General features: G+C 44.8%; 1 long non-coding RNA gene across 1 annotated transcript; it reads right to left on the reverse strand.

Moving 5' to 3' along the window:
* Positions 1-7,089: 7,089 nt before the first annotated feature.
* On the reverse strand, positions 7,090-8,317 carry LOC115560464 (uncharacterized). Its single transcript, XR_003979758.1, has 2 exons — positions 8,022-8,317; positions 7,090-7,447 (listed from the first exon to the last, which is right to left on the reverse strand). It is a non-coding gene; the product is annotated as an uncharacterized LOC115560464 (long non-coding RNA).
* Between the last annotated feature and the right edge of the window lie 202 nt (positions 8,318-8,519).

Consider the following 8,519-nt stretch of genomic DNA (forward strand, 5'->3'; position numbering starts at 1 on the left):
AAGGTAAGAAGGACCTTCGTTAACTTCTTCCATTGAAAGCATTAATTGAATCTCACGAGCGCTCCCCGCCCCCCCCACTCTGCCACTGAACTCCTTTTGATTTTCTACAATAAATTAATTAAACTGTCAACGTCGTCATGTCTGTACAAAGTGCTCCAGAGATCAATATATGTCCACAAAAACCTCATTGGTCCGTTCAAGGCATTGATTTAAAGCTGTTTCACGCTTTGTGGAGCCTTGTTTGCTGTCGACAGTTTGACGTGACACGCTGACGCTGCGTAATTATACAGAGCTCTTGAATGTTGTTTATCTGTCTGCATGTATGAAGGTATTGTAGCAAAATTCTTTAGCAGCTGTAACTGCAGATTTGGTATGCCTACACTAAAGTCTCAAATCTGTAACAGTAAATTTGAAGTCCAAAATATTTATTTTGCATGTGTACTCTTAAGTCCCAAATGTGTAACAGTACATTTGATGTCGTAAATATTTTTTTTACCATTCTAAACACGAAATAGGGTCTAAGAGTTCACAAGTCTGTGTTACAGGTGCACAAATCCTATCCTGTGCAGTGTGCATCACAACATCAAAGAGTCATGCACTTGACACTTTTGCTACAATCATTGCAGCACAGTTGGTGCAAAACACATTCACACACCCGTCATTCATAATCTGAGAACAGAACATGCACAAAATTTGTGCATTCGTAAACCCCAATGTGAACTAATGCATCAGAAGTTGCACATCTGTGAAATATTTCCTCACAAATGAAATTATATAGATCGCTATGTTCAATGAGCATTTTAATGAGCGAGCACAGGTCCATCGATGCAACTGCTCAAATCTGCTAGTACGAGTCTCAGCTGTAGATTTTCTTGCGGATACTTTTGCAGCAGTCTATGAGGTACAAGTGTAGCAAAAGTGATTCGTATCCGTATGAAGCAGTGTCTGTGGGCGGGACAAAATTGCAGCATTAACCAATGAAAGTCGCCGGCAGGAGGTGCATTTTTCAAAATACACTGGGACCATCCAAGCAAACGATAGTTATGATATTATAACTCTAATTCTATGATTGTAGGCGTAGCCGTCTAGGCTTCGCCTTATGGGCTTGTCCCGTGAGCGTGCTCGCGCGCACTGAAAAATTTCAACTATGCACCAATCAATGTGAGCGCCGCCCACATTTCCAACGGCACCGTGTATATAATGCGGCGCAAACCGCCGCCCATCCTCCACGCTATTCTTTCAGCATTTGGAGGGTACAGCAGGTGGGAAACTAGACGGCTACGCCTACAATCATAGCAGTAGAATTATAATATCATAACTATCGTTCTATTTCATGTAGGCTACGCCTTATGGGCTAAGGTGAAGCTGGGAGTGGAGCCCAATCAATGTACTCCTGCTGCTCAGTCAAGAAACTTAAGTCACCAGGGCACATACGACTCAAAAAAGCCGAGGATGTGCAAAACACAACAGCTTAATAAAAAACGAATTCCTCCTAGATCAAGCAAGGCGATGATCAAGCGAAAAAAGTGAGTCTGCAAAGACTCCGGCCCCAATCCGTCCTTCATGAAATCCATGGAAAGTGAAGGGAAAAACCAGAGTGATACGGTTTCCATTAGGTCCGCTACCACCGGGGGCGGAGCTACGGAGTTCGACTCTCCAATAACGAACTTCTCTCGCCCGTTTGTTATTTAAAAAAGGGCGGGAGTGCCATACTGGCAGACAAAACCTTGTCAATCGGCGATCCAATAGGAACCCCTCTACTCCGCTTTTCATTTGAAAAACGGCGGGAGAGAAATACCTGCAGTCAAGTCCAACTCGCCATCCGGCGAAAGGAGTTTCAACGATGGCGCTTAAAAGAACATGCCATCATTCTTAAGCCGTAGAAGGGGCACCAGACTCCAACACAGAGTTGCAGAGTGAGCCCCTGGACATGTCTTACATGTAGAAACTAGGGGTGTAACGGTACACAACAGTCACGGTTCGGTACGTACCTCGGTTTTGAAGTCACGGTACGGTACAGAACGGTTCGGTTCATAGTTATGGTGAAAAAACTGATTTCTTGACAGAACAAACATAAGTTTAATTAGTAACGAATTAAACACAACAGTTTTAGCTGTCAGTATGAAACATACAAATAAAATGTGTAACAAATATAAAAAAAATACTGCTGCAATTCTCCAATAACCCTAACATAAAATTAATGAAAAATCCAGTGTTAATGCTCAGTCTAGGCTCTTTAAGCTGGTATGTAAACAAAGAGTATGTAAACTTTAAGGGTTTAAAGAAAATATTCCTGCAGCTCTCTAAAGCTCTGAAGTTCTCATAAATATAAATATCAAACATTAAATAAAAGTGCAACTGCAGCCTTAACTTAAAATACAGCTTATGTATTTTATAATCTATTGGTGTTTTCATTGCCTCTCGTAGGTCAGAGGCAATGAAAACACCAATAGACCTGGTGATGGCATTTGCCCGTTCTGAATTCCCAGACAGGTGTAGGGGTTGATTAAATAGTGTAGGGAGCTGGGTTTGAACGGTTTGAACAACTTTTTTTTCATTTCGCAGCGGTGACAGTAACACCTGGATGGTGCTGTCACGTTAAAATTGTACCGGGGGCGAAAATTTTGTGCATGTTCGATGTGTTTCCATTTGCATAGACGATCGCTGTTGAACAATGTCTGCACACAGCTTTCGACTTGTCCACTCGTCTTTCCCCATTGTGATAATTAACCTGGAATCCAAAGTTCTCCCACACTTGGGATTTAAATGACAGGGGGGCATCTTCAAGCTCCGGTTTTCTGTTGTTGCTCGCCATGCAGTTCGCTCTAAGTTCGCTAGTAGACATCAATCCACACACAGTCGCGATCGCGCTCTGCTACTGCTACTATGCGCAGTTCGCGCACGTGCGAGCCGAGCCTAATAAGGCTAAACGGTCCGGGGGGAACTCCGACTTCAAGTTTTAAGTTCCGCACCGCAAAACAAGCCTTTACATTCGCCATATTAACGCTATGTACGCCACATTTACGGACCGCGGTACACCTCTGTAACCGCACCGAAGTGCCTGTACCGTGACGGTTCGGTTCAAATACGTGTACCGTTACACCCCTAGTAGAAACGAACAAAGGGGCCGGGGGAAGACGAAGACGTAGAGCGCAGCCCCTGCTAGCGTCGCTATAACACAAAAACAACTTTTGTGTGGAGCGGAACGCGGCCGAGCGTTTCACGTACATAGCCAGCGCCCGCACAGGGCACAGGATATGCAACTCCGCCTCCGCCTCACTAGAATGAGGCGGGGGGTGAAAAGCCTTAAGCACAATATCTCTCGACCGGGAAGAACTATTAATGTTCTTAGGGAGGAGCGCAGGATTAGGTCTGAGCAGCGCAATGGAGCTGTCCTCGTTAAGCATCAAGCAGCTCGGGCTGACACAGAGCGGTCAGTTCACAGGCCCGCTTGGCAGAAACCAAAGCCAGTAATGCCGCGTTTCCACTGCAGGGTGCGGAACGGATCGGTTCGCAAAGGTGCGGTACGGGTTGCGTTTCCACCGCCAAAAGTGGGCATGACCCGGACTTAGCTGTACCCGTTTTGGCCTCTTTTTCAGTACTCCTCCGTTGGGGTACTGAAAACGAGACAAGACGCCTGAAAGGGTCCCGGGAAATTCTAGCTACACACCCCCTCCGTTGATTGGTCGACAGAATCATCACTTCCGGGCGACGTGGGGATAAAAACAAACAAACAGTAGCCTCGAGGTATTATTCTTTACAATTAACATGTCGCGTAAAATGCTTGCTTGGGCGAACAAGGAGGTGGAGACGTTCGTCTGCATTCTTGGGGAGGAAGACATTGTTTGCGATGTTTAAGTAGCTGCCGCGGCGATCGACATCCGGCCTACCTTAAAAGGTACTGTCGGCGGTGGAAACGCAACCTCGGAACTGAGCTGGGCTATACCGCCCCCTCCCTACCGCACCTTTGCGAACCGAACCGTTCCGCACCCTGCAGTGGAAACGCGGCATAAGAGCGCCGTTTTAAAGGACAGGGCATCCAAAGGGGCCTGAAACAGAGGCTCGAAAGGGTCCCTGGACAACCCGGGCAACACGGTGGGGAGATCCCAGCGTGGTGTAAGCACTCGCGAAACAGGCCTAACCCGTCTAGCCCCACGCAAGAACCTCTTGACCAGTGGATGGCTGAAGATCGGTCCACCATCACAGCCCGCATGGCCAGCCGAAACAGCTGCCGCATACACCTTGATATTGGAAAAAGCCAAACCCTTCTCCAATAAGTGCTGTAGAAACACAAGCACGCTTCCCACCTCGCAATGGGATGGGACCAGTGGCGCAAAAAGTGGGTATGCACTATATGCGGCGCATAGGGGCGCCGCACCAGAGGGGGCGCCAAAGCGATGGAAGTAAATCATTTTGAGTCTGCATTTTCTGTTTTTAACAGCGTTTGTCTACATGATATGACGATCAATAACCGAGGGACGTCACTGATAAGGCGCCCCCCCGCTCCTTCGCCTCCCTCCCCCCCTCCTCCCCACACGGCGCTCCAGTGGCCGCCCCCTCAACCACGCCCTGGAGGCGATTTGAACCGTATTGTCATCTGATGACACGTACCTCAATATGGAGAGGCAGGGAAGAAAGCCCTCAGGGTCACAACATAGAAAAAGAAAGATTGGGAAGGCGAAAGGGTGCGCGGGGATGAAAGAAAGCTTTTCAAAGTGGTTGAAAGACAGTCGTTTTCAAGAGGAGGCTTGTAAATATTCAGGTTAGCTAAATCTACTACTAGTAAAACAACAGGTTACTGTTGTCTTGCAACTGTGTACTGATCAGAATGGAGCCTACAATATAACGGATCATAACAAGAAAAATAAAGGAACTTGTTTATTTTGTTTTACTTCAATCTCTATGCAAGTCTTTGTTTTACGTCAATATACCCAGTAAAAACAGAGTTATAAAGTTGATACTTTATAACTCTGTTAATAATCCAAAAGTAAATAAATTAATAATCCAAAAAAAAGAAAAAAGGATTATTATCGTATCTGAATCGAGACTGAATTGTTCTACACAGTATTCCGATGCATTGAAGAATCGATAATTTTTCCCACCCCTATTGGTTACTGTACTCCAACAGTTCTAACAGATTCTATTGTTTTGCATGTAAGCTTTTTGGTGAAGGTAGAGTTGCTGACACGCGCCTTGTGGTGGGGTATAATAACTGGCAGTGTCTTTCAAAGATACTGAAGCACCATGAAACAAGTGGTTACCACGTAAATGCTTATCTGATGTGGAAAGAATTGGCATCCCGCTTATGCCTAGGCAAAACTATTGATAGCGAATTGCAGAGAGTTGACTCCAGTAATCGACTGCATACTCTTCCTTGCAGAAAGAAACCTGCCACTGAGGGGGACAAAATGCACGGTTAGGAAATCCTAGAAATTGACATTTTCTGGGTATCCTTGATCTCAAACCCAGTCGCCAAGAAAAAACGTTGACGGTGTACGTTTCCATGAACACTGGATACGTAGCATTTCAACGTAAAATAGCGTGTTATACCCAGAGCCGGATTAACCCAAAGGCAAACTAGGCACGTGCCTAGGGCCTGATTGGCGGGGGGGGGCCCAGACAGAAGTAAAAAAAATAAATTTAAAAAAATGAAATAGCCAATACAAATGTCCTACCAACTATTTATTTCAGTGATAACATATCAATATATATTAATTAACTAAAAATAGTGACGTCTTACCGTTACGTCACATTAACGCCAATCAGTTAAGTCCGAGGGGAGGTCAGCAGGTCAAGACTAAGCGGAACAATAAAGCTACCAGGCAGGTCGTTTCTTGAGTAGGTTAACATTCAAGATGCTTTCGGGTGCGGCAAAACGTAAAAAGAAAAAAATGAAGAGGAACAAAAGAAGAAACAGCGGGGGGCTTTACAGAAGTTTCTGTCGGGCAGCCGTCCGACAGCTGTGAACCTGCTCGTGTCAGCAGAGCCAGAGGCCGAGCCAGGACCGCAGCCAGAGGCCGAGTCAGGCCCGCAGCCAGGACCGGAGCCAGGCCCGGAGACGCGGCCCGAAGACGCGGCGGAAGACGCTGCAGCGCCGTCAACATCAGCGCCGTCACAGAATGACAAAATGATGGAAGAACAGCAGCCGGCCAGAAAAAGTGAGCCCAATATCATTTTAACGGAGCCTCTAGACCCGGTAAGGGTATTGACAAGCTATCCATCTGATCCTGCAAAGTGGGACCAAATTGACGACAGGATGCGTGAGTACTTTGCACGAAACCATCCCTGTCAAAATATTGGGAGATTTCTCTGCATCAAAGAGGAAATATGGAGACATTAACCGAAGCTTAACTAAGGAACATTTCTTTAGAAAAAAGCTGGAGAAACCCTGGAGAAACCCTGTCAAGAAAATGGTTAGTGTACTCACCGTCTACTGGTAATGTATTCTGTTACTGCTGCAAGTTGTTCAGTATAAGAGACAATAAATTTGTCACATGGATTTAATGACTGGAAAAAGTGTGCTAATCGCTTGCATGAACATGAGAATTGTATGGATCATCGCACTGCTGTGCTAAGTCTATCATCACTTGGAAATAAAAATGCACGCAGATTCAAACATAGTACAGCAACAGGAGTCTTACCCTGCGTTCACACCAAAAGATGCATTTGCTGCCCGAACGCGTTGACGCCGAGGTTTTGCGGCGCGGCAAATCATGTTTTGCGGCGCAGCAAAAGTTTTGGGACGCAGCAAAGGTTTTGACGCGCTGCAAACGTTTTGCTGTGCCGCAGTTTTGCAGCGCGGGAAGTTTCGCGGTGCTTTTGAATTCATTCACAACCGACATTACGAGCATTGCATGTCTTTACCTGTTGTGGAAGAGGGAGAGACGTCGGAATGCCCGTCGTTTATGGGTTCATGAGACCATTCGGAGCCTGGAAGGCTGGTGCTGCCTGGCACCCAACTGGGTTTTGTTTGGGGTTGTTATTGTAACCAATCCTTGGTGTCTATGGGCCAGATCGTCAGAAGACTCTAGTGTTCATAAGGAGAGCTATGGTACTGTCTGCACAAGAATGACACACGGAAACAAGGGATATATTTCAAATATATATATCTATATTTGGTTTATTGTTTGCAACGAGGAAACCTCTAATTATTCCGGAAAAATAAAGAAAAAGACCGTGGAAAAGAGTCCAACCTTACAAAACAAAAAGGACAACAAAAAGACACAAAACAACAGGATTTAAAACACCTCTGACCAAATAAAAAAAAACATCCCTGAATCACACTGCAGAAACTACAACACCTGCTCCTTCCGTTCAGGGTTCACAAGGATCGCTCGGATGGGGGTTAGCTCGCCAGTCTGTACACCGCTGCAGACCTCCAGGGAGGGCGAGCAGGATGCAGACGATCCAGGATCCAATCTCAATCCACAACCAAAAAAAACCTGGCCTTGACAGCAAAGCCAAAATACTCATTAATAGTCTATCTATATAATACATTTCAATCACTTTTCTATAAATCATATTTAAGGTAATTTAACACAGTGTAAAACATAAATGATTTACACTTAACTCTCTATATAAATCGGTTCAAATAAAATACTTCACAACCCATTCAAATTGTATTTCCTTTGTGTTGTTACACTCAGCAAGCTATAGTTTAGTTACTGAAAGAAATTATAATTTTGAAGATAACTTCTATAAATCACAGATTTACATATTCCTTTTCACCATAAGACAAATTAACACAGCTAGCAGCATCACTAACCCATCAACAGACCGCAACATCACACAGTGAAGAAACTGCATAACCCACGGCAAAACTACAATCTGCCCGCAGCCCCTACAACGGGCCTCACATCCCCTCCCCCACATCAGTCACGGCACGCCAAGTGCAGCGACACCACGCGCTATGCTGGGCAGTTAGCAAGCAGCATTAGCTGCGGCCAGTTAACGGCTTATCACGTTATTTTCTCACCCAAAAAACACAATTCAAATCCAAATGTTTACACAAAGAGACTCACCAAGGTTTTCGAGTTACTGCACAGGATTTTGGGGACTTTTAGTGGCGGGGGAATCTCTCTTCTTTAGGTTACTATTAAAAAACAGTAGTCTATCGTCGAATCTCATCTGTGGCTCGTCCCGAAAAGGACGAATCTCTGTAACTGCTATCTGCTGACGCTAAAAAGAGGCGGGTCTAATTTCTGATTGGCTAACTAAGCCAAACCAGTTGCCATGCGACTTTGTTGAGTTACAGGTGGTTTAACAAATCACACCATACTATTTAGATTCAATAATTTAAATGCATTCATTTGCAATATTTTCCATATATATATCTTTATCTCATTCTGTGGCACTATTTAGAAAGACAATACACAAGCCATGTATTTTTTACAGATTAGTAACAAACTTTTAAAAGGGGTTGTGATTTAAATCGAATTAAATGAAACAGTGTCATGTAAACCTGGGTTACATTATGCTAGCCCTTTAGCATACTTATACATACACATACTACTATAGTT

Source organism: Gadus morhua, chromosome 2, assembly GCF_902167405.1.
Source record: "Gadus morhua chromosome 2, gadMor3.0, whole genome shotgun sequence".
NCBI classification, from domain to species: domain Eukaryota; kingdom Metazoa; phylum Chordata; class Actinopteri; order Gadiformes; family Gadidae; genus Gadus; species Gadus morhua.